Raw genomic sequence first — 26968 nt, 5'->3', positions numbered from 1 at the left:
TGAGCTTGTTTTCAGATCAACGTGATTGTCCTTTTCTTAATGTTTTGAGGGGTTGTGGTTTTTTTCCCCCTTTGCAAAACTGGGCCAACACCTGACAGAAGGACTGTGTGAGTATTTATGATTCGGTGTTTGGTTGCTATGGTAACAGAGGCCAGATAAATACCTTGTCAGGGACTGGATGCAAGTTGCGCAGCACTTATGCCTGGCTGTTCAAGCCCCACCGGTGATGGCTGAGAAAACCGCGAAAGACTGACAGCCTCCACCGCAAAAATTGTGAGCTTTTTGACACTCACAAAAGACAATGGAATGAAAGCAACTTGAATCCAGTTAGGCCAGGGATTCTCTCAACCGTGAGATACCAGATGTTCTTGGCCTACATGTCCCATCACCTCTAGCCACAATGCTGTTTGGCAGGAGCTGTAGTCCAACAACATCTGGGAGGGAGGATTGCTGGTCTTGTGGCATCAAGCATGACTTGTCCCCTTTGCTAAGCAGGGTCTGCCCTGGTTTGCATTTGAATGGGAGACTCCAGGTGAGCCCTGGAAGATATTCCCCTTAGGGGATGGGGCCGCTCTGGAAAGAGTATCTGCCTACTTGCATGCAGAAGGTCCCAGATTATCTCCCTGGCATCTCCAAGAGAGGGCTGAGAGAGACTCCTGCCTGCAACCTTGGAGAAGCCTCTGCCAGTCTGCATAGACAACACTGAGCTAGATGGACCAAGGGTTTAACTCAGTAGAAGGCAGCTTCCTATGTTCCTATCTGGGGACCCCTGGTTGAGAACCTCGCAGTTAGTTCCATGGTGCTTCATTGGGCTAATAGCCTAATCCAGTCTAGTGGAGTGGACAGTGTTCAATGTGGACTGAGGAGACTTATGTTTAAATGAATAAGGACAATGTGAAGCTGTCTTCTCCTAAAGTCAGACCATTGGTCCACCTAACCCAGTGTGCTCTATTGTGTCTCAAGAAGAAGCCTCTCCCAGCCCTCTTGCCTGAGATGATCCAGAGCTTGAACCTTTTGGGACCCTGAGTCCAATGACTCACCTCTCTGCCATGAAGCTCACTGGTCAGCTTTGGACCAGTCACTCTCTCTCCACCTTACCTTCTCCAGAAGGAAACATGTGCCCCTCGATGTCATTGGAGTGCAACTCCCATCATCCCCAGCCACAGTGGCCAAAGGCCATTATGGGAGTTGTAGGCCAACAACATCTGGGAACTCAAGTCTAAGAACTCCTGAGCTAGATAAATAAGCCCATGAATGCCTACCAAGGAAACTGTATCATAAGATCTTGCAGGTATCACCCAGGCCATACATTACATTTGACCATCTGATTGTCTATCTGGGGATGGTTCAATTGCTTGGAAAGAAGTGGGTAATCTGTAAACCACACGAATGTAATCTTCTTGGTGGCTGCCACACACCCTCCTCTCTGCTGACATATGACCTGTGGAAAGCCTCATCTGGCAGGGCTGCACCAGGCTGAGCAGAAATTAAAGGAAGACTCAGCCACAAGAAACAACATCAAATCAAGGCAAGCCCCAGACTCCCAGAGAAGTAGGGATCGTGTAACTGTTCCTGCACAAACCATGAGTCTACTGGCAAACTCAGCCACTCCAAAACTATTCCTTCTTCAAGGGCATCAACAGTTTTCTCTCTGTTCTCTGAGAAACCTCTACAGGTGAAACTCGGAAAATTAGAATATCGTGCAAAAGTCCATTAATTTCAGTAATGCAAATTAAAAGGTGAAACTGATATATGAGACAGACGCATTACATGCAAAGCGAGATAAGTCAAGCCTTAATTTGTTATAATTGTGATGATCATGGTGTACAGCTCATGAAAACCCCAAATCCACAATCCCAGAAAATTAGAATATTACATGGAACCAAGAAGACAAGGATTGTCTTATACAGATCCCTTTGCCTTTATCTCAGCTCATTCTGGTTGGAGGTGCAAATAGTGAGCCCTTGGAGGCCAGATGGAGCCCCTGGCTGCCAAATGCTTCTCTTGCCTCTATCTAATGGGGCCATCCAGAACCGATTCAAAGGATTTCTGTTCACTCTGTTTGAATTAGATCCCGTTAGCCACCCTGGTTGCTTAGGAGCCCCACAGCTGTTTGGCCAGCCATTGAAGTAGCATCTGTGTAAATCGGCTGGCTCTGCCCGCTCGCAGTTGCGAAGTTGATTGCCCTCTGCAGTGCAGAGAGAAAGAATATGGTGAGTGCCAGAGAACAGGCGACCTGAAAACTTGCTTGCAGGCGAGAGCCTTTGATTGCTTACATTCAAAGCAAGAGATAAAATGGATAAAGTAATGAGTATTTACTCTTTCTTCATGTTTCCTTTAATGTCATCTTGCTCCTAATTACGGCAGCTGACAGCCATCTTCCCCAGCGCAATCAGGGCCATGTGCCATGCTGCGGCTGGGCTCCATTGATTGCTCTTGATTTCAGGCATCCTGTTCCCTGCCCAAATGTGCCACGGTTCACCTTGGGGCTCACTTCTCTCTCCTAGCCATGTAAAAGCCAGGTCTTCGTGGGCAGCCTCCTGGGAGGAAACAGATGTGGCCCCCTGGAGTTGGTTGCCTGCTAAAAGGCCTCGTCTCCCTGCCGTTCAAGTCACATCCCCTCATCTGCAAGGGTGGCGCATCGTAAGGAATGGCATATGCTGCAACAGATGTTGTGGAATCAATCCCTGGTAATGATGAGAGAATGAAATTACTCATCCACCATAGCTGAGCTTGAATGGGCCTGCAGTATCAGTAGGAAGGGGATTGGTTGAGAGCAGAACAGGCAAGGCAAAGCTAGGTACAGCTCTGGATGCCTTGCCTCATGGGTTTGGGTTTGCCTGGTGTGAGGGGCTGGGCTGGGCTGGGCTGGGCTGAGCTGGCTAGTAGGCCTGTGCACAATCAGATGGCTAAAATCGGACTATGTCCGATTTTACCAAATTTGGAGGAGTTTGGAGAGAGTCCAAACCCCATTTTGGATCAGACTTCTCTTACTCCCTTAGCAAAAATCTGGAGCTTTCCAGAGTTCCAAATAGTGGTAAGAGGTGGTTTGGGTTTTTGGGGGGTTTTTTTAGCAATCATGGCTGGGGGGACCCATCTTCTTCCCTCTATCTGCCTGCCTGCCCGCCCATCCACATCACATCTTAAATTTTTTTCATGTCTTTTAGCCCATTTCCCACACACATTGGCAGCCACCAGCCATTTCCCAGTTTCTCTTGTGATTCTCTGATGTGAGGTAACCTCCCTTTAGACTATCTGATGTTACCTCAGTTCCCCTGCAACTCCCTGGTTTTGTTAGTTTTCTTCCGTGTCCACAGTGTGTATCCGCGGTTACTTTTAAAAAGTGGGATTTTTTTAAAGATTTGTCTATCCACAAGCCCGTTCCTGACACTGACCCCAATCCCAACTCCAACCCCAAACCCAACTTCAACACCGAATTTCATAGGGGTCCAGTCCAGAGGACCTTGGACCAACATTTTTGGGATGAGATTGGGTTTTGCATGTATGCACAGGCCTAGCGGTTAGGACCACTATAGCATCCCTCATTGGAAGCAACCATGACTGGGCCAGATGGGGCAATGCCATGCATCAAGGGGGTTTCAGCCTGCAAAAGGGTCAGGTCTGAGGAATAAAAAGGGGAGGCGAGGCATTGGAACCACAGCCAAGAAACCAACAAACACTCTTTCTGAGGGAACCCTACTGAAGTTTGCTACAGCCTCATATTGATTCCTGGAGACTCCAGGCCAATTGCAAGGGGTGACAACCCTAGGGCCAACATTATTGTGGGTAGAGGTGGGAGCTAACTTTTATCTGATGTCTTCCTTCCTTCCTTCCTTCCTAGAATCCCTCCTTGACTCATCCATGTACGTTACATGCTACGTTACATGCGGGGGATTATGGGAGTTGAGCAACATCTGAGGACCCAAGTTTGAGATCCCCCAAGTTATGCCTTAACTGCGAAGTAACTTGAATCTGCATTCTTGCTTAAGAACCTAAGAAATGAAATGCCTTGCTGCATCTGACTACCCTGCCCCTGGTCCAGCATTCTTTGTAGATACCAGCAGACCCACCCGAAATTGCTCCCGAGCAGACCACTGTCTGCTTTTGCCTGCTTCTGCATTGGAGAGAAAGCCCTGAGAAAACGGTGGGAGAGAACGGTAGGGCTCCCTCCCCTCTCCTATAAAGACTGAACACAGTCATGTGGAAATGCACTAAATTCTGGTTTTGATTGGCCAGAATTATGGGAAATTGGAAGGATTCTGCTGCTTTTCATCCCAAAACACATATTTTTGACGGGGTAGATGAACTCCATAAAAGTTTCAAAAAGCCATTGTGCAGCTTCAGCCTTGATGGTGTTGGTTGTGCTACTTGAATGTTTAACAGTGGCTAGAGGAGCTCAGCAGCATCCAGCCATCTTGTTCCATATGTGTATTATGTAAAATTCTGTATGCGGTATGATGGCAGCAAGGTCCAAATCCTTTATGAGCCTTTAATGCAGTCACGGGTGGCTTTTCCCCCTCCCTTCATTTTATGATCTCTGTGTGTTATTACGCCAGGCTCCCTGCAGTGCCATCCACCGCCTGAGAGCCAAATTAATCTGTGTTTTCTTTTCCCAGCGTCATTAGGAAAACGACTTGTAAATATAGTTCCCCATTCTACGTGGTTGGGTTTTTTGTTTTTTGCCTCTGTAAATGTTTGGTTAGGGTTGTTTGTGGAGTCCCATCCTGCATAAAGGACTTTAGAAGTCGGGTCTCTGTAATGACAAGCATGCGTTTGCTATTTGCCTAGCAGAAAATTTAGAAGAGATGCCGCAAATAAGGATGTGCAAAACCTGTCCCTTGATTCCCATAGCGTTCTTCTCTCCTTTCCTGCCCCATGGTCCCAGATATTTGTGCCAAAATGCTGTGGAGTGCCATGGAGAGCTTGCTTTTAGGAGCCATGCTGTCAATCAGATCTGCATTCAGCTGAATGTGCATCCCAAAGTGAATGCTGTCCTTTGCTTTCAGTGGGTGTGCATTCAGATGCTCATCCAAATGCATCAGTTCATTTTAATACACAGCACATTTGAAAGTGCATCCAGTTGTGCATCCCGTTGTGGATACTGCCTTCAATGGGACAAGGCCATAGCTCAGTGGTAGAGCATCTGCCTTGTATGCAGATGGTCCCAAGTTCAATCCCTGGTAGCCTCACCAGGAAGGTCAGGGAAGGACTCTCTCCTGAAACAATGGAGAGCCACTGCCAGTCAGTGTTGACCAGAGGTTGGCAGCTGATGGCATATGTGCCAAAAGTGGCATGCAAAATGATTCTAGGAAGATCCTGCAATGGGACAATAAATAATTGTCACATTAAATAATTGTCCCAGTAAATAATAGGACAATTTACAGAGGTGAAACAAACAAACAAACAAACAAATAGACGAGATGAGATGAGATCCACTGCCACATTGCCCACTGTCTGTGTCTGGCTGGTGCACCAGGCAGCAGCCATTTAGAATTGGTGGCAGAGGTCTCTCTGGCCATGCCATCTAGCGCTCTCCCTCTCCCTCTCCCTCTCGAATGCACACACTCTGAAGAAATCAACATGTCACTGGCCATGTCTCCAGCTGCTGGACTTATTGCCAGGCTTCACTGATCGCCCCCTTCCTGCAGGTAGTCAACACTATTCTCCAGCCAGCATTAAGCATCACCAACTGGTCTGTCTCTCTCCCCTCTAGCAGCTCCTCAGGGAGGATTGCTGGCCTTGCAATAGTGAGCATGAATTGCCCCCTTTGCTAAGCAGGGTAAACACTGGCTTGCATTTGGATGGGTGACTACATGTGAGCGTTGACTGCTGTAAGATACTCCCCTTAGGGGATGGGGCTGTAACTCAGTGGAAGAGCATCTGATTTGCATCCAGAAGGTCCCAAGTTAAGTCCCTGGCAGCATCACCAAGTAGGGCTGGGAAATGTTCAGGAAAGACCCCTGCCTTGAAGAGCTGCTGCCGCTCAGTGTAGATAATACTGTGATGGTCCAATGGTCTGATTCAGTATAAAGCAGCTTCCTGTGCATTAATGTTCCTAACTAACTTCTGTGCTTTCTCTGCTCCCAAAATGGAGAAGACAAAGCACAAATGTTTGCTGAAGGATAGACCGGTCAGTGATCCTTTATAGTGGCTGATGGCAAGACCAGTGGTGAGGTTGTAAAGCATCCCAGTCCAGCTAACACAGGGGGCAATGCAGGGCTCATGAGACTGGGATGCCTTGCTAACTTCGAGTGGCATCCCTCCTTGCGCCACCCCTGAAGACTTGGCACACTGCTTCTTAAAGGTTGCTGACCCCTGGTGTAGATAATACTGAGAGGAATGGACTGATAGGCCAAATTCGGATGCAACGCAAAATCGGAGTTACACAGGGCAGGGGTTGGAACTCCATTACATCCTAATGTGTGCAACTGCGGTTTCATGACAAAAGCAACCTGTAGTTTGCCTCATCAAACTCCAGGTTGAACCTTCAGTTTGCAGTAAGATTCGCTGCCAAGACCAGAGGTTTGGTCTTCCAGGTGTTAAGTCCAAATTTGGACTGTGCCATAACTCTGGTTCCATGCAGTTTTTGAAACCACAATCATAGAGAGTGGTGCAGACTTGCCTAGCATAGCGCCCACTCAATGTCTGTGGTGCTTCTCGCTGGCCACCTCTCTGAGCACCAGTTCAGAGACCTCCTGTCTCCAATGCAGCAAATGCAGTTGTCGGGCAACAGGGACACCACCATGTCCCATCCCAAGCTGGTCAGCCTGTCAAGCGGCAAAGTCACACAGGGGCATTCCCTCTTCCCACTCTGTCCCCCTGCTCCCCCCCCCCTCTTGGCAAGCAGGAGGGAAAAGGGGTGGGATAACAGGATGGGCACAAAGTGCTTTCCTCCCTGAGAATAAAGCAACAATGATGTATGTTCACAAAAAACAAACACTCCAGGTGCAAACATAAACAGGGCACCCCATTAGAGCACTGGGACAGAGACATATGGTGTGTGTGGGGGGAGGTACCTGGGGTTGGGTTTAAAAGGCAGCCCCAACCAGGAATTCTTGAACATCCAAGTTATTTAATTTTTTTGCACAAAATGGTTGGAGAACGGGGGCCCAGCCCCTTCCCCTTGGTGGTGCCTTTGTGACCTCTAGGTTTACTCATGAGAAGGGCTAGGCAGCAGGATCAGCATTGCTCAAGTGAAAGGAGCAATTTGACATCTGTGATGACAACAGACGCTGATCCCGAGTGGACTTCTGAGTACCAGTTGCAGGGGAGCAACAGCAGGAGAGAGGGCATGCACATACCTCTTGCCTGTGGGCTCCCCAGAGGCACCTGGTGGGCCACTGTGGGAACCAGGATGCTGGACTGGACGGGCCTTCTTGGGCCTGATCCAGAAGGGCTGTTCTCATGTTCTTATGTGCAGGAGTTTGTGCATCCAGCCCCTAATAGGACCCCCCACCCAGCAAACAGTAACTTGGATAGAATTGGACAGAAGGTACATTTGCAATAATTGTCCACTTTACCAGAACGACAAGATTTCCTTCAGAAAATAAACCTGCTGGATTACCACAGCATCCCTAGTGCTAACATTTTGTTCATATTTATTTAATATATCTTACTTTTTTTTATCCCATCAAGGGTATTCTGGGCAGCTTAAAAATAAAACAAGAGTAATAAGATTAAAATGTACAAACATTAATGCCAGTTTGTCAAAGAGTATCCTTAAAGTTGCTAGCCAACGACAATGAAATGAGATCTTTTTGTTGCATTGAGGGTGGCAATGGTGATGATTGGGCATTTTCAGACTAATTTCAGGTATGCTGTTGAAATTGCCTACAAACATTCAAAAGGACCTGGGGCTTCCCAGAAGGCTCTAGGGCCTTGGCCCGCCCACCCTCCCACCCTCCCTCCCTCCCTTTCTTCCCCTCCCTGTCTGCATCTTGTTTTTTATCCAACAGTCCTCACAGCAGCATAATTTTTATAATTAAAAATTATAAAACTACAGTATACATAAGAACAAACTGAAAGAGCAATGAGAACAGCTAACTTAGCAATATACAGGAGACATCTATTTTAGAAAGTAGCATAACAATACTCAAAGGGGAAAGAGAAATGTCTTCTGGAGCCAGCGGTAGGGTGCTGGCAGGTTCCCCACAGCAGGGAATTTCCGATTGGGGGGCCCCCATGGAGAAGGCTCTGTTTCTGATAACTGATAACCTTGTCTCTGACAGTATCAGAAGTCACCCATCTGAGAGTTTCTGAACCTCTTGGATGGGAGAGGGCATTCCCTTGAGGCTAGAACATTTAAGGCTTCATCAGTTAAAGCCAGCACTATAGCCTGGGAACTAATTGGAAGACAGTAGAACTCTCACAGTACTTGTGTAATATGTTTCCTGTGACAGAAGCCATGCTGCTTCATTGCGGACCAGCTGACATTTCTGAACAGTCTTCAAGGGTAGCCCTACATTTAACACAGTGCTGTAGCCAAGTTGAGTAATTACCAGAGCATGCAATATGGCAGGGTCTTTTTTATTCAAAAAGGGACACAGCTGGCATACAATCCAAAGGTGACCAAAAAAGCACTCAGAGAATTAGCCACCACCTGGGAATCCAGAAGCAAATCTGAATCAGCCCTTAGGGTACTCTTCAGATGCAATGGACATTTTCTGCTTTGAGGCATACTGTGCCCTGAACTGTTGAATGGGGCAGTGGAATGGATATGTGGGCCTGTTTGTCTTGCAGCTGATGTTGGGGAATGTCTGGCCATTTTGCCCTGCCTAGTTTTATTTTTCAATGATGATAAGACCCAAATTCAAGGGGATTAACACAGGAAGGATTTAAAAATCAGAATTCACAACCCTGCTGCTTTTTTGTCTGACAATTCTGAGCTGTTCATAAATTTGCATATTTAATTAAATGCCGCAAGCAATGGATGGTTTTCCATCCCTTCCCCCCACATTAGACACCAAGTTTCTTGCTGCCTATCATTAAGGGCTGCTGGTTTTCGGTCTTTGTGAACAAGGCCAGATAAGGCTCCCTTGACATCCACAAAAGGAAAGGATGCCTATTACTGGTCTTTTAGAAATACAGAAAGTCTTCGATGAATGCATGGGGACTTTTAAATAAGCCCTTATATTCTTCTTTTATGGATGCATTTTGAGTAGGTCATTCAAAAAAGCACACCTAGTGGGAAAGCAGTGGGGGAGGGGGAGGGACCAAGGGAGTGCAGAAGAACCCGGGAATCGCATCCGCTCTTCTCCCCCTCCTGAACTGAAAAAGTGGTTTTGGACAGGCGGGCAGCAGAATTACAGAACTAATTAAGAAAGGATTCCAAGCAAAACACTCCCCCAATCCGCCAGCTCCTTCACAGGCCAATTGGCATTCTGGCTGCGTGGCAGAAGTGCTGTTTTATGGAAATCGAGGTCACCGGGAAGAAAAGACATTAGAGCACTTGATCGTGCTGCTATCCAAGCCTGCGTTGTTCCCTGTCATCCTCTCTGCTTGTTCCTCCTGCACCAACATGAGCGAATGGAAGGAGAGCAGGAGGCTGTGATGTTCCCACCAAGGCTTTTATCCCCAACCACCTGGGTGAAGAAGACCTTTGACTCTCCTCTTTCCTGTTGGCCTAGTTTCTGCAACAGCAGTGGAGGCACAAAACCTGAGTCTGACCCAGACAATTTCAGACTGCTGGGGAGGGCTCACAGAATGCGAAAAAAGCATTCCTAAGAAAATCAGCAAACCGGAGAGTTGGCTAGGGGTGGTGGTGGTGATGGTGGTAGCGGCAGTGGCAAGAGGGCACCACCTAACAAGCCAAGGGGCACCAAAATGAGGCACAACTGCCTCTTTGCGATGGCAGCTTTTAATTCCTGGCAGCCTGATTGTGCCTGTTTCCCCCATCCCATCCCGCCCCATGTTAACAAGATCCACTCTGCCTGCAGGCTGGCCTTGCATGGCCATTCTTGCCGGTGCAGGGCGGGATGGGAGAAACAGGAACATTTGGGCTGCCAGGAGCCAGAGGCAGCTGCATCTCATTTGACACCCCCCTGGCTCTTTAGGGTGATCCACTGATGGGTGGAGGAGGTGGAGGAGAAGGTGGTGATGTATTCGTTATTTCTGCACGTATCATCACTTGCATGCATGGCATTTAACAAGTAATGAGCAATTGGACCCCTGCCCCAGTGAGCTCCCAATTTAAAATCAACACAAGCAAGACAACCAAGGAAATGGGAGGAAGGGGAAGCAAGAAGAAAGTGGGGGGAACAGGGTGGTCATTTCATCTTCTCATACTTGAGCTTAGTTCCAGTGTGGTGTACTATCTGTGAAGACTATCTGAAGAGGCGCCTCTCGCAGGAGAGGGGAGGTAGACTTGCCCTCCTCCCTGGCCAATGTCAGTGGCAGCTGCTACTTTTCTATGTACACGGAATAATTCTATATGAAGAAGCTCCCCAGCACATGAATCCCACCTCCAGTCCAGTTTTAAAATTTGTTTAAAAAAAACAAAACACTTGCCCATTTCTTTTGTGGGTTGGGTGGTAGGTAGCACCCATCACATCACACCATACTACCCAACCCACTTTGGTGTTCCTAGGACCTACCCATAGGGAACAATGGGGTGATTTGAGTATCCTATTGTTCCCTGTGGCCAAATCAAGCAGAGTGCACACATTTTGCAACACTGCCTTGAAAAACACTGCAGAACAGAAGCACACAGCCCCTCCCAACACAGAAAACAACAGTATCCAAAAATGGCCAAAAAAAAAATCACTGACCCAAAATCCACTGCCAGTCACAGTGCCTGAGCTGCAGTAACATCATTGGTACAAGTTGCTCTCTCACACACTATTATGACTCCTTATGATACTTCCTAGCATTGCAACAGCTGCCACAGCAGCACCCTTAACAGCAAGCATAGCCATAATCTCAACTAGAACAATGTCTTCAGCCACATTTTGACTTAGTATGCCTTGCAATGCAGAATGCAGTTTGCAGAGCAGAGAGCAAACCACAAGTTACTCTCAAGGCAGGTGTCATGGCTCAGACTCAGAAGAGTCAGAGCAGGAAGATTCACCTGCTAGTGAGGGCTCAGAGACACAGCAACAGGATTTGGCAGGGAGACCAGACTCTGGAGCTGAGGATTCACAACAGCTGCCAGACATGATTTCTGATGGGGATGAGCCTGGGATTTCACCTGTCTTGAGAAGGAGTCTCAAGAGGCAAGCTCAGTGGGAGTCACGCAGGTGCAGGAGATCACAAGAGAGGAAGCCGAAGTGCTGACTCAGGGAAGCTGATTGGCTGCTGGTTCTCTTGAGCCATATATATTTAGCAGTCTCTCACTTGCTCAGATGCTGTTTGCAACTTTCACTGGTGGCAGACAGTGTGCTATTTAAATTCCAGGCTTTTCCAAGTTCCAGTTTGCCTTGTTTATGCTTTCCAGCTTTGTTCCGTTAATTCCTTGTTCTCGTGTCCTTCGCTCGTTTCATTCCTTGCTTTGTGTTTCTTTTCACTTATTACTCAGTTATTGTTAGAGGGGGATACCTAGTTCAGTTCAGGGGACTTGATTCATTTACTATTTTCTTTGTGAGCCTTTTCTTTTATTTTCCTTCTTGCAGTTTCACTTCTGGTTTCTGTTATCTCACAGGGGGAGTGCTGAAGGGGGTTGTAAATCCTGTTGGGTTAGCCGAGCTAACAGATTTACGACAGCAAGACATGGAGCTCATCACAGCAATCACCCAGGAACATGAGAGAGAGAGAGAGAGAGAGAGAGAGAGAGAGAGAGAGAGAGAGAGAGAGAGATGAGCTGCCACTGTCCATTTTTCACCACAACACTATCTCACAAACAAAACAAACCACAACTCAAGGAAGGCAAGCATCCAAGTTCTGCCTTTGTCAATCTGAGATCCAGCAAAACCAGATAGTTACAGCAGCAATAGGAAGTGCTGAGAAAAGAAAACCCCAAAATCATGGGACAATATACAAAGCTTCTAGACTCTTACCATAAAAACTCTTCTTTCTTCGTACATCCCTCCCTGCCTGCCTGTGTCTGGATAACACCATGGCCTCAGATTGGAGCTGGGCCCCAGCTGACAGCCTGACACATGGACCAAGGGGCACCAGTCCATCATCTTATCATTGGCCATGGCGGTGGCATACCTGCATGTTTGTGTCTGTCAGCAACACTAATGGGCAAACTGTGACACATCTGGTTTGGGGGTTGGCCAGGATGGGTCGAGCTGCCAGTGGTGTCACAGTGGTTGGGGACAGCTCTGGCTAGCCCAGCAGGGGGAGGTTGGCCTTCAGGAAGACCAGACACTCCACCATGTGCATGTGATGGGCATCCATGTGTGCATGGTGGGGTGTCACCACTTCCCAGGCCATTGAGAGCACCCTTTTGCTCTGGACACTAATTGGTGGGTACGAGAGGAACCGTCTGGCTACCACCGCCAAGTCCAGCCAGACACGACAATGTGTTGCCCAAAACTGGATCAGTTCCATCTCTTGGCCTGCCACTGGCTCCTGCAGCTACTGCAGCACACAGTGCTCAGCACTGCTGCAGGGCTTCATGGGCTCCCCCCGTACCCTTGGCCAAACACCCCTCGGTGGAACACTGAGGCGGAACTGCCAGCTGCCTTGGCCCTGCCAGGGACACTACACGGCTGGACTGGGAAGCAGTGGTGATGCTGATAGGGTTTTTGACTGTGCCCTAGGAGTACCTGCTCCAGCACCCTCCTCCTGGGGGGCAGGGTGTCTTAAATTCAGAGTCCTCTATCTTTTGGTTAAATACAGGTAAAACCAGCATTTAATCTCTTTTAAGACATCATCTTCAATTCAGATTTGCCTTCTATTTGGGTAAATATGGTGATCCAGCCTTCCCACCTCGTCTCATTACCCCCACCAACCCTTGTGATTGCCACTGTCTCCCTATTTCCATCTGATGCGTCTCCTGGTAGCTTCCAACTGAGAACTATAATCCCCGCCCCCTCCCCCATAAGTTCTCTCTGAGTATCACTACCTGTTGGCACAGCATTGCTCACAAGGGAGGGATTCGGGGGATGGGTGGGATGGAAGCTGCTAGCAGCTACACCTGCTGAGTCTTGCAGCCCCAGGCTCATGCCCCCTGAAAACTGCCCAGATGCCCCCTCCCACAAATTTTGCCTCTCGTGCATGTGATGTGTGTGTTTGCGGGTGGTGGGATTTCAGTTCAACGTTCCCCCCACAAAGCCTTTGAGAATTGAGAAATGACTCCATATTTCATTCTGGGTGTCCTGGCTGGACTATTTGGATGCCACTGCTGTAGCGTTAGGTTTTAGGTTTTGTGCAGGTCATATTCCTTTAGCATTAGTTTTGCTCCAACTTGCAAAATGGCTGTAAAACTGCATGCCAAGAGCGGCTCAGAAATATTTTAAAATGCACTTGAACCCTCAGGACTGTAGCTGTGCTCCCTGCTTCCTGATGGTCAGCAGCCCTTGCCAGAAGCCGTGGAATTTGCCGGAGCCCCTGGTTGCCCTCACAGCAGGCAGAGGTGAAGACAGTGGCTGCCATCACGTCCTCATTTGCTGCAAATACTTTTCTCGCTTGCTCTCAGGAGCACCTGATCCAGCTGCTGAATCCTCCTAAAAATCTGGGCATCTACTTTGGAGCCGTTTCGCATTAAAGTCACTCCCCTCTCCAACTTTAGAGCTTGCAAGCTGCTCAATTCCTCAGGCAGGGAGGGGGGAAGGCACAGCCCAAATGGTAAAGCACCGTTTCAGCCGAGATTTTCCATCCGCGGGATGCAGGGTCTGCTTCAAGCAAGGATGTTGGAGCTGGGCTCTCACACTCTCTGCACTTAGGGTTGCCATATGCAAGCTTCCCAAATATGAGTGGCCTAATTTGCACATTATGCAAATTATGTGGCAGCTAATTTGCATTTTTTTTAATTTATTTGTCAGATTTGTACACTTTCTCTTCCTTCTCTGCCCTCCCACGTGATCTGATCCAAAGTAAAATCCACACAATCCGGGCACCGCATTTGAAATCCATGTAAATCCGGGTGGAATTTAGCAGCTGGGTGGAGGAGCCAAAATCCGGGGGCTACCCTACATTCCAGGGGACATGGCACCCCTACCTGCACTGACCTGGCCTGTTTGTATCTGTCGTATAAGGGGAAGAAGAACGCTTCTAAGCATGTGCAAATCCTCATTTTTATGAGGCACCTCAGCCCATCCTGAGACCTCTAGGAACTGGGATCAGGGAGCACCACTTTCAGGCCAGCCTGCACTCAGCACCTGTCTTTCTTGCAAAGACTGGGTGTGTAAATGCAGAATGAGTGCGGGATTCGCCTCCCCGCTTTTTAACAAGCCTTTTTGCATTGCTATTCAATCTGCCTTTGAAGGTCAACTTGAGAAAAGAATCGAGGGCGGGGGGGGGGAGCCTCTTTTAAAAAAACAATGGCAGCATCATTATGCTGGGGGGGATGCAGCGAATGCGGCTCACCCTTATCGGTAATTGGAGGGGACGGGGAATTGCAGGCAGGCTGTGAGCCAGGAGCCCTTCTCTCAGGGCATCAGATAATGCTTCCGGAGATGACCTCCAGCGCTGATGGGAGTGGACATTTAACTCCTCTTGATTAGCAGGCCAGAAAAGGGAGAGGATGGAGGGGAGATGGTGAAGGATTAGGCCTTTACAAAAGAGATGCAGGACATGGACCCAGCAGGGCCATTGACTAGCTTGCTTTGAGTCATGGACTGCCTCTGAATCTGTACCCCTTGTGGTGTGATAGAGGCAAGAGAGACAGTGCGATCTGGTGGCAAGAGCGCTAGCATTGGACCAGAGAGAGCCAGGTTCAAATCCCCTCACCAGTCGATCATAGGGCAGTTCACACGATCGATATTAGAGCAAGAGGAGCCTTCTACTCTAATTCAGGAGGCAAGTACATTCCTGATTTTCGATTGTGCATTAGAGAAGAACAGGTTGAAAGGCAGGGAGCTTGATAATCACTCAAGTGTAAATGCCCCTGATAAGCGTGGCCTGACTAATGGGACCAGAGGCCCAAGCCTCTTGGCAGAAATCTCAAGTTGCACTGTGAACATGTTAAGAACTTGTTGAGCAGAGCTGGTCTGGTGGTAGCAAGCATGACTTGTCCCCTTAGCTAAGCAGGGTCCACCCTGGTTGCATATGAAAAGGAAGCCTAGAAGTGTGAGCACTGGAAGATATTCCCCTCAGGGGGATGGAGCCGCTCTGGGAAGAGCAGAAGGTTCCAAGTTCCCTCCCTGGCAGCATCTCCAAGACAGGGCTGAGAGAGACTCCTGCCTGCAACCTTGGAGAAGCCACTGCCAGTCTGTGAAGACAATACTGAGCTAGATAGACCAATGGTCTGACTCAGTATATGGCAGCTTCCTATGTTCCTAAGATACAGTGGGCTTGTTCACACAGCCATTATCTGAGTAGGGTAAGCATCCTTTGGGAGCTGTGTGTGCTCCTGATTTTCGATCGTGTACAAGTAAAAAGCAAAGGGGGAGGAGGGGGACGTGATTGTGAACTGCTAAACATCTGCTGGGGATGGCGGTTGTGGGGAATGGCCCCCCAGTCCCTGAGAGGGGAGAGGGCAAATTGCTGACTCCCTTCCAAAGCAGGCTGGAGAAGCCCAATGGTCCTGGCAAGGTGAGGCCGGCAGGAGGTTCGGCTGAAGAGACAGGAGCCATGGGAGGCGCCACGGCAGGCAAGGGGGGTGGGGAGAGCCACAGCGGACAGAGTGGCCTCAGCACCACACAGCCCGGTCCTCGCCAGCCAGGCTTGGGGAGGAGCGATGGGGGAAGTGGCGGGCGGAGGGAGCAGGCGAGGCTCACAGAGGGACAGGGCAAGTGGGGCGGGGGGGGGGATGTCAGCCTGTCTGGGGAAAGCATAAAGGCTTGGGTGGCAGGAAGGGGCAGAGCCTGGCGGGAAAGAAGCGATGGCTCCTCTGCCCCTTTGAAATGGGGCTGGCCAATGATGCGTGCTGGCAAGTGAGTGAGACACCTGGGAGGACCTCCAGGGAGAGGCCAGGACATAGTGAGGCCCTCCAGCCCCACCCAGGGGAGCCCGCAAAATGATGCCTAGGTTGCCAGAACCTAAGGGGTATACTCATGGGTCAAATGGGCCATAACCCAAAGTTTGGCTTTTAAAAAGCCAAACCTGCCAACCTTGCCTCACTGGGACAGGGAAAGATGGACCATAGTTTCCCCTCCTATCTCACTCAGCAGCTGGGGAAGGAACCTGGGCAGGGTGTGCTCATCTTGGGCAGCTGACAGGTAGCAAGTGATCAGGCTGCTCACCTTCCGCTCCCACTTGGCTTTGGACTCACATGCCTGGAAATCTGGAGTGTGCAGTGCACGGCTCCTGAAGCCGGTTAGGACACTTGGCCTACTCAGTTAACACTGATGTGAACCAGCCTCCTGTTTCAGTCTGCAAAATATGACCCACCCACCCCCTCGCCTCAGTGTGACTTCACGCAAATCTATATGCCCGTGCATTGATTTCTGGGGCTTACAAGCCTTATATTAATATGCACTATTTTCCCAGCCAAAAAAACCCCCACACTGTTTCTTGGATGAGGATGCATGGAATTATGGAATCGATTTCTCCAAAGGATTTCCGGTCAGTGCCAAGGATGGGGACTCAGAATCCAAAGCAGCCAAGGTCCTTCCATGCTCCGTAATCCGGCATTGCCGGGTCTTGATGGACTGCAAGGAACAGTCTTTCCAGAGGTGAACACTTCTGGAAATTGATTCCAAGGCCAGGCTGAAAGTGCAGTCAGTCATCACATGTCGCACTATCTGATGGTGCTAAATTCATAAGCACGGTGTCTGTGCTGATAAGACGCCATCCCTGGCGGAATCTGCGGAGGATTATTACCAACTCCCCGTGTCTTGTTGCTGATTATCAGCTCTGTTTATTTATACATCTGTCTGCAGCAAGAGAGGGAGATCTGTCAGTCCAGGCAGGACATGGCAAATGTAGTTATCGCTTTGTGATACTGTGAGTTACATGCTTCTAAATGGGAAGAGGTTATATGAGCCTCTTTTATTTAATTTTGATCCTATCGGCGGCCAGCGGATGTCCCCAGATGTGCCATGGAGATGTAGGCGTCTTAATGGCCCTTTTTGGTACAGCGAGTGAGGGAAGAGGCGAAGGGCTGTTCATTACTTCTCCTGATGATGGCATGGGCTGTTTATACAAGCGTTTCATTTGCTGTCAGTCTGAGCCCAAACTCAGTGAAACCAAAGTGTTTACTTCACTTTACTTTACTTTGTATGAAGTTATGGTGTGACTCTGGCAAAATAGGGCAGATGGACACAGAGACAGGCTCCTGATGTGAGGCAGGCAATGAAAACGTTTCCCTCACACACCCCTGTCAGTAGTGACTTGTCCTGAGTCGGAGCGGGCACCAAAAGGAAGAGGAGCTGCCTCTGCTTCCCAGTGGCAGCTTCTCCCAACCCACCTGAGAGCAGTGCTACCTGCATCAGGTAGAGTTTAGTAGCCATGGAGTAGCCTCACCTTTAGAAGCAGTGCCAGGGACGACTCAGTTTAAAGGGACTCAGAAGCAGTGAGAATGCCTCTCCCATTGATAAAGTAGCACACGGTTGCAACAAATGCAACAAAAACAACAAATGCAACAAAACCCTTGTTTTTTATTGCATATGCAACACTCATCATAACTTTGATATGCATACATGCATCATTTCCCCCATTCATTTCAGACAGTAAATCTGCCTGCATAGATCTGCAGGTGTGTATTCACTCATGCCACACCTAATCCAATAGAAAACAGATGTGGGTCCCCTATCCTTAGAGAACTTTTTAACCCCAAGGAACCACCGGGATTGCTTGCCCCTCCCTCTGCCCTCCCTAACATCCTTTGTGGAGTTGTGGTGGTGTTATTATTTTGCCTCCATACTTTGAAGCACATTTGAACAGTCATAAGGGCTAGTAACTTGCTTTCCACCCTGCAAGTGTTTATCCAGCTCCAATTAACCAGGATCTCTATAACAGTAACTGAGAGAAAGGGACTGGATTTTGACAAGGGCCAGGCCTGACAATTGCGGGAAGGCTTTCTGACCTTACAGCCTGTGCTTCACTGATCACAGAGGGCATTAAACTGTTGTCAAAACCTAAGCTGGAGCTGAACAAACACAAAGGAGGTTCAGAGCGCTGGGCTTCTCCTGGCTCTCAGCACCCCCACTGTCCATCTCCAAACCACAGTCCTTTCTTTCTCGTTCCGCTAGGCTTCAGACAGCTTTGTGTGAGCTGCAAATGGCAAAGCGAGCTATCAGACATGCAAATGCAAAAAGCTTCCTCCGCCCCCCAGCTTGTGGTTCCTTTTCCAACACAGCGCTGCAAGAGGCTTTTCTTCCCAGTTTACGCTGTTCTGATAACTGTTTATTAAGTCTTAATGTAAGAAGGATGGGCCTATCCTAGAAAAAGTGGAGAGCAAAGGAAGAACAGAGAAATACAGATTCAATAAGCTCCCACATAGCATTTGAGACATTTTATGGCAGCAGGAGAGACAAATGCCTGTGCCATTGCCATGATCCTGTCTTTTAAAAATGATCTATGCTGAAATTCACTGGCCCTTGCATGAGTCGGCTCTGAACTGCTTTCGAATCACTCACTTCCCCACTTCACTGAATCCTCTGTAAGGGTTTCTACAGATGGCAAAGGGATGGTGCTCCTTCCTAGAGAGATCTTATTCTCTGGCCGCATGTCAAATAGAGCCCTTGCGTGGTTTTTACAGTGCCATCTGCTGGTTGGCTCTTGCATTCTGAGAAGAACCCACCCACTACTTTTGTGGTGTCTGGGGAAAGGGACGTGTTGTTTGTATAATATGAGAGCTGGCCAGCAGGTGGTGCTGTGAAAATCACACAAGGTCCCTCCCTGTTTGGTGTGTGGCCAGAGAGCATGAATGAGCTAGAAAGCATAATGAAATAAACACCACAAAAATTCATCACAACAAAACCTCCTGCCTCAGTTCATCCCAAAGGCATGGCCAAAGGAAGGATGTTGCAGCCTTAACCGCCTAGAAGAGGGAGTTCCAGAGCCACGGAGAAGGGCCCATCCTGTGTGCCCACCAACCAAAGGGTGGCACATGGAGCTGAGCCTCCTCCAAAGATCTCAGTGGGCAGGTCAAATCAAGTGGGTTGCAGGTGGTTTCATGGGGCGAAACCATCCCAAGCTGTAAAGATCATGTTCAGTTCCTTGAATTGAACGCAGAACCAAAAAAAGAAGTCAGCATAGACTGAACAAAAGAGGAATTGCATGCCCCATTTGAGATGGCCCCTCCCTAGCAGAAGGGGACACTGGAAAGGTAGCAGATGTCAGACTAAGAGGGTAGTATTGCCCTACCTGGGGGCAGTCCAAGGTATTGTGCTACCTAAGGCAAAGTGCAAAATGATGCCCTCCCCCCCAGCATCTGCAAGTGGCAGACAGGGTGCTCAGCCTTCTCAGGCCATGCTGCCGAAGAAGCAGTGGTGACATGTGATCAGTTGTGGACGATGCCAACAAGCCGGGCAGCAGCACCAGGGGCTTTCCTAGCCCAGCTGGGCAAGAAGACGAGGTGCTGCCCAGCTGGGCTCAGAAAGGAAATTGAATGCCATGCCCCAGGGAGACAAGGAAGGTGTGGCAGTGGATGGCAAGGTGGAATCCAGGTAGCAGGAGCCCAGAGTTTGCCCCTCCCAACAGCCATGCCTGAGGCAAGCCCCGTCCTCAGCCCCACGGAAGCCGGAGGCAAGCCCCGTCCTCAGCTCCTCCTTCTCATGACTATGCAACTTTCCCTGGGCTCCAGTGTTGGGTGGGAGGGGGTGAAGCAGCACTCTTTGTCCTCCTTGCTTGCTTGCTTGCTTGCTTGCTTGCTTACTTATTTACTTATTGACTGTATATACCACCTAGTATAAAAATCTCGAGGCGGTGTACAGAATTAAAACATAAAATATAACACATTTAAAATTCATTTTAAAAGCTTAAAATCATAGATTAAAACACATTGAAATTTATCTCGGCCCTATCTTGGAGATGCCACCAGGGAGGGAACTTGGAGCTTTCTGCATGCAAGCAGGCAGGTGGTCTTCCACTGGGCTACGGCCCCATCCCCTCGGGGGACTCTCTTGCAGTGCTCACCCATGTGGTCTCCCATTCAAATGCAAACCAGGGCAGACCCTTGTTTGTGGCTGGGAGTGATGGAGGGCCAGGCTTGCCCACCCCATCTCAGGCCCTCGGCCAGAGCGCAAAGCGTGTCCTCCCACTCCCTCTAAAAGGAAGCATAGAAAGTTGTGCATCTGTTCTGAGGTGACTGCCTCTTTTGAGGCATCCGAGACCTCATGGGCGAGTTATGTGGACTCATTTCCAGCAAACCAGGCTTTGTCTGCTTCAGTTGGGGCTTGCTGGTGTTGGGGTGCCTGCTGCCAACTGCCCACACACACACACACACACACACACACACACACCCTGCAGATTCCTCCCTCCTTCTTGGAGGTGTCATCTCCCCACAGCAAAGGGTCATTGCAAGCAAGGACATGGGCACTCTCCTTGGGATACAGCAACTTTCCCTATTTCTTCTCCCCAGCAGGTGGCAGGCAAAAAGGAGAGATGGCTCTCTCCAGAAAGGAGCAAAAGATCAGCTAAGAAGATCTGGCCTCCTCTATTTCTCCAGCTTTGTGGTCCTTCCCAGGATTAGACAAAAGCAATGGGCAGAAAACAGACACAGAACATGGCTGATCTGCACAATTTGCAACCCATCTGCAGAGTGTGCAAATGAGGCCGCCTGGAATTGGGGGCCTGGAAACAGACGTCCCCCCAGGCAGAGAAAAGAGGATGTTCATTGAGGCTCTGGCAGGGGTTCCCAAGATGCTCTGCATATGTCTGGAAGCTGGCAGCACAAGGCATTTCTAGACTGTCTGGAAGGTAACGTTGGCAGCTGCAGCTTTCTTCATGTTGCCACCTGCCACCACTCCAACGCCTCCCTCTTGCATCCAGAAACGCTCCTGCACTCACCCTGAGGACCCCTTTCCCAAACCGGAGGGCTATAGGCTACCTCCAGCCTCAAAGGCAGGATGCTTCTGAGTACCAGTTGCAGGGGAGTAACAGCAGGAGAGAGGGCATGCCCTCAACTCCTGCCTGTTCTTATGTTCTTATAGCCCTCCGACTAGTAGCCACTGATAGACCTCTCCTCCATGAAGTTATTCAAACCCCTCTTCAAGCCATCCAGGTTGTTGGTTGCCACCATATCTTGTGGCAGAGAATTCCGCAAGTGGATTGTGCGTTGTGTGAAAAAATACTTCCGTTTGCTGGTCCTAAATTTCCTGGCAATCCATTTCATGGGATGACCCCTGGTTCTAGGGCTATGGGAGAGGGAGAAGAATTTCTCTCTATCCACTTTCTCCACACCATGCATGATTTTATAGATCTCTATCTTGTCTCCCTGCAGTCATCTTTTTTCTAAACTAAAAAGCCCCAGGTGTTGTAGCCTTTCCTCATAAACAAGGTGCTATAAGCCCCTGATCATCTTGGTTCCCCTCTTCTGCACCTTTTCCAGTTCTACACTTTCTTACACTTTACACTTCATAAATTACACTTCATAAATGATCTAGAAGCAGGGGTAAACAGTGAGGTGGCCAAATTTGCAGATGATATCAAACTCTTCCGGGTAGTGAAATCCAAAATGGATTGTGAGCAGCTTCAAAAGGATCTCTCCAGACTGGGGGAGTGGGCGACAAAATGGCAAATGCAGTTCAATGTTAGCAAGTGTAAAGTGATGCACATTGGGACGAAAAACCTCAACTTCAAGTATATGCTGATGGGATCCGAGCTGTCGGTGATGGACCAGGAGAGGGATCTTGGAGTCGTGGTGGACAGCTCATCGAAAGTGTCGACTCAATGTGCGGCAGCTGTGAAAAAGGCAAATTCCATGCTAGGGATCATTAGGAAGGGGATTGAAAATAAAACGGCTAACATTATAATGCCCTTATACAAAACTATGGTGCGACCACACTTGGAGTACTGCGTACAATTCTGGTCACCACATCTTAAGAAGGATATTGCAGAACTGGAGAAGGTACAAAAGAGGGCAACCAAGATGATCAGGGGCCTAGAGCACCTTTCTTATGAGGCAAGACTACAACACCTGGGGCTATTTAGTTTAGAAAACAGACGACTGCGGGGAGACATTATAGAGGTCTATAAAATCATGCATGGTGTGGAGAAAGTGGAGAGAGAGAAATTCTTTTCCCTCTCACACAACACTAGAACAAGAGGTCACTCCATGAAATTGATTGCCAGGAGGTCTAGGACCAAAAAACAGAAGTACTTTTTCACACAATGCATAATCCACTTGTGGAACTCTCTGCCACAGGATGTGGTGACAGCAAACAACCAGGATGGCTTTAAGTGGGGTTTGGATAACTTCATGGAGGAGAGGTCTATCAATGTCTACCAGTCGGAGGGCTGTGGGCCACCTTCAGCCTCAATGACAGGATGCCTCTAAGTACCAGTTGCAGGGGAATAATGGCAGGAGAGAGGGTACACCCTCAACCCCTGCCTGTGGCTTCCAGCAGCATCTCGTGGGCCAGTGTGCAAAACAGGATGCTGGACTAGATGGGCCTTGGGCCTGATCCAGCAGGGCTGTTCTTATGTTCTTTTTTAGATATGGTAAGATATTGTATCTTACAATATGTAAGCTATACTGTAAGATATTTCCTTTACAGGATGGGGCCTAGATCAGTGGCAGAGCATCTGCTTGCATAGAGAAGGTCCCTTATTCAATCTCTGGCATCCCCTGAAACCTTGGATACCTGCAACCTGTCAGTGTAGAAAATACTGAGCTAGATGGACCAATTGTCTCAGTATGAGGCGTTTTCCTATGTTCCTATGCAGTTGATTTTGAGTCCTCAAGCCCTAGGCTGGCCATACCCAGTGAGACTGATCACTGACTCCCTTCTAGGAATCAATTATTTTTATTTGATTTGAATTCAAACCAAATTTGAACCAAATTTCAAAAAATTATTTTTAATTCAACTCAAATTCAAAAATTCATTTTGAATTCCAATCAAATTTGAATTGATTTAAGCCTGTTTTGTGACTTTTTTTAAACCAATCTGGGGGTCCGAAAAGTTTTTAAAAGGTGCCAAATGGCCCTCAAATAGAATAGAATAGAATTTCAAAAATTCAATTTCAATTTGAATCTAATTGCCCTTTAAAGGTGTGATTTGATTAGATTTAGAATCACTCAAATCACCCAGATTTCATTCGAATCAATTCAAATTTGAATTGATTTGCACATCACTACTCCCTTCAACAAGAAGAGGTGAAACTGGGCCAAAGTCCCCTGGACTACAGCAGACACCTGGATAACCAGGTGCCATTCTGGATCCAGGAGCACGCCCAAGCTGAGAATCTGCCCTTTCAAAAGGCGTGCAGCCCCATCCAGAACAAGCTGATGTATCGTTGCCGAATCAGCAGTTCTGCCCAGGCGAGCCTCTGTTTTGCCTGGATTTAATTTCAACTTGTTCACCCACATCCATTTTATTGACTGCAAAGTTAATTTGCCCTGTGCTCAGACTGCCAGAGCGGGAGGCAACTCGATTGCTCCGCACTGTGAGGTCCTTTTCAAAGCTGACGCTCACGAGTGGATTCCCCTGTCCCAAGGAAAATTGCCTTTTTGCCTCACTGTCTACTGAGATCTACCCAATCTGTCGAGCACGTGCGTGGCTCGCAAAAAAATCCATTTGCCTACAGTTTGCTGCCTTTCCTTTTCCCCTCTAACCCACCCCCACCCCACTCAATGACTTCAATCCATAAGCTCCATTAAGTTAATCCAGGGCTCCCAAACGCTTCTGCCAAAGAAGGGAAGGAAATTAATGTTTGAACCTGCAGTCTCCAAGGTGAATTAATTTTGTGAGTGCAATGATCAGCAAACAGATGTAGTCATTTAAATGCCCAGGTCACCTGCTTCGTGGAAGGACCTGCCGGCCTCACGGGGTCCATCTGAGCCGCGGCGGGAGCAATGGTAGCCGCAGTGAGACAAGGCAGCAGGGGAAGAGCCCACACCGGCAGACGGCTGGCCAGGAAGCCCAGAGCTCGGGAGGTTCCCGCCGGGCAGCGGCCACAGACAGGGTGCCTCTTGATGATGTCAGAGGAAGGGCAGGAGCATGTGAGGGAGGAGAGCATCAGGGGAGTGGAGGCAGCTGCTTATGAAGGGAAGGGGAAAGGGTTAATAGAGGAGCGGGGCCGGAAAGGAGGGGACGGGGGCTGCTCAGCCTGCCACCAGCTGTTTAAGACACAGGCTGCCAGTGATGAGAGGTGAGCAGGGAGAGTGATGTAGTCCTCGGCAGAGAGAGAGAGGCAGCCACAGTGACCCCACAAAGCCTGGAGGAAGGGGAGAATCTGGTGATGGTGAACCCCCACCCCTCTGAAAACTGAGGCCTCGCGGCAGGGGGTAAGGCGCTCAGGAGCCCAGGCCGTGACACCCGCATATTGCGGCTGAACTATAGTGGGTACCAGCTGGTGATGGCACCAAAATGGAGGGACATCGCTGTCGTTCCGTCTCAGAGCTTCTGCTTTGCATGCAGAAGGTCCCCAGTTGACTCCCTGGCAGCTTCTCCAGGTAGGGCTGAAAAAGACTCTCGCCTACAGCTTTGGAGAGCCACTGCCAGTCAGTGCAGACAATACCAAGCCAAGTGGACCAATGGCTCAACTCGGTAGAAAGCAGCCTCCTACAACACTGTATTTACCTGAAGCCAAGACTGGTTTTTTCTCTTTGAGGTTAGAAATCAGAGGGTCATCTTAAATTAAGAGTCCTCTTCCCTTTGGGTAAATATAAGTATAACCTGTATTTCACCTCTATTTTTTAAGGGGCTGGTCTTAAATTCAGTCATCTTGTATTTGGGTAAATACGATATGTTCCTACGAAAAAATGGTCCATTTGGGAGAGGTGTTGATAATTAACTCCCCCTGTGCCGTTCACATCAAGTGGAGTCCTAGGTTCTCAAGGAAGAATGTTCAGTTGGGGATCTTTGGGGGAGTGAAAGAGGGAGCCAGACCTGCCAGCAGGAAGGGAGTCCCATCTTTCAGAACTTATGCTTACAAAGAAGAGAGACTGTCAGCCGGGTTGCGGGGGGTCGGAGGCTTGTGGCAGTAGCAGGTGGCTCATCTTTAAGGCCTGGATGGTGGCAGCAGGATCCAATACATGCTAACAACGAAACCAATGCAGAAAGGCTTTACAGAGATAAGAGAAATTTAAAGGGTCTATTGGGGAAATGCAGTCCAGTATTAATGAGAAATTATGCTGTTGCTGAGACAGGTGTACTGACAGCAGCTTCAGATCTACCACAGAATTGAATTGATTTGCAGGAAGAAGTAGATCCAGGGAATATATTACACAGCAGTTGCTGTGAGGAATGAAGACAAATAAGGAACTATTGTCTGAGGTTTATGAGATAGTTGAGGAGAAAGATATTGTTATGGCATCTGGATCGCCATGCCTATATTAGACTGATGGTTAGTAAGGCCAAGATGAACCGTTTATTTTTCATTAGCAACCGAAGATGATCTCTTGATAGTTGGGGATTGTTCTTCAACATTTGGAATGCAATATCCAGCAGAATTTGGAGAAACTGACACCTCACCACTGAGATGAGGGGGCAGAGAGAAAGCAATAAGCAACCGGTACTTTGAACAGGGAGAAACAAAGAGGAAACAGAGTTTTCCAGCTGGAGTTAGGCAGAAACTGAGGCACAGCTTTCAAGTTGCGCTTCAGAAGTTACACTCTGAGGCTGCATTCAGATGTGATGGCTAACCAGAGTTGAATGTGACTGAGGTTGTAACTCCATTCCACCTGTATGTGCAAAACTGCAGTTACAGGCCAAAAGCGACCTCCAGTTTGCCTCGTCAAACTCCAGTCTGAACCTTTGGTTATCTCTAAGGTTTGCTGCTGAGACCTGAGGTTTAACTGCCGAAGCATTACATCTGATGCGTGGTGCTGCAATAACCACGGTTTCACACCAATTTTCAAACAGCAACCATAGAGGCGGCAACACAGACCCACCTGAAGATGTGGCTGCTCCCTGCTTTTGGCGCTTCTCACGGACAATCTCTCAGAAGACCAACCCTGCCCTCCTGCAAGTGATGCAGCTATGGAGTTGCCAGGCTACAGGGGGGCCACCACGTCCCAGCATGGACTTGTCAGCCAGTCAAGCTGCACAGTTGCTTGGGGGCATCCCCAATTCCCACTCTGTCCCTTGTTCCCTGGACCTGGCAAGCAGTGGGGTGAGGGCACAGGATGACAGGATGGGTACTCACTGCTTTGCTCCCCGAGAACAGTCATGTATGTTCACCAGCACAAACACTTCAAGTGGCAGCATAAGCTGGGCACCCCATCACAGTTCCGGGAGGAGAACAAATGGCTGGTGCGAGAGGAGAGACTGGAGTAGGATATAAAAGGCAGACCCAAGCAGGAAACCTGGAGCATCAAAGTTCCGTGTTTTCACAGGAAGGGTGGGGAATAGGGATGTGCGAACCGGTTCGGATCCGAACCGGTTCGGGTCCGAACCGGTTCCGGTTCGGAGGTTCGGATCGAACCGAACCACCCCTGGTTCGGTTCGAATCCGAACCGAACTGGGGGTGGTTCGTTTAGAACCGGTTCGGATCGGTTCGGATCGGTTCGGAAAGCTGAAAATTGGTCAGATGGTAGCTGGCACCCAGGGGTACCTGTCACCCAAACCCCAAAGCAATCGGACACTCGTACGATTTTTTATGAATTTTTGAAAAATATTTTTATTTTTCTCTCATAGGATATAATGGGACCCGAACCAGGCCATTATTTCTTATTGTGGAGCACTCATAGGTGCCAACAACCATGCAAACCCTGAAGCAATCAGACACCCCTATGATTTTTTATGAATATTTGAAATATTTTTAATTATTTTTCTCATTGAGTATAATGGGACCCGAACCAGTCCATATCCCCTGT

General features: G+C 48.7%; 1 non-coding gene across 1 annotated transcript; it reads left to right on the top strand.

Annotated features, from left to right (window-relative positions):
- Nucleotides 1-5117: 5117 nt before the first annotated feature.
- Nucleotides 5118-5189, top strand: TRNAT-UGU (transfer RNA threonine (anticodon UGU)). Its single transcript has one exon. It is a non-coding gene; the product is annotated as a tRNA-Thr (tRNA).
- The last annotated feature ends 21779 nt before the right edge of the window (nucleotides 5190-26968 follow it).

This window comes from Hemicordylus capensis, chromosome 5, assembly GCF_027244095.1.
Source record: "Hemicordylus capensis ecotype Gifberg chromosome 5, rHemCap1.1.pri, whole genome shotgun sequence".
In the NCBI taxonomy this organism is placed as follows: domain Eukaryota; kingdom Metazoa; phylum Chordata; class Lepidosauria; order Squamata; family Cordylidae; genus Hemicordylus; species Hemicordylus capensis.
This window is presented reverse-complemented; position numbering and strand designations above follow the sequence as displayed.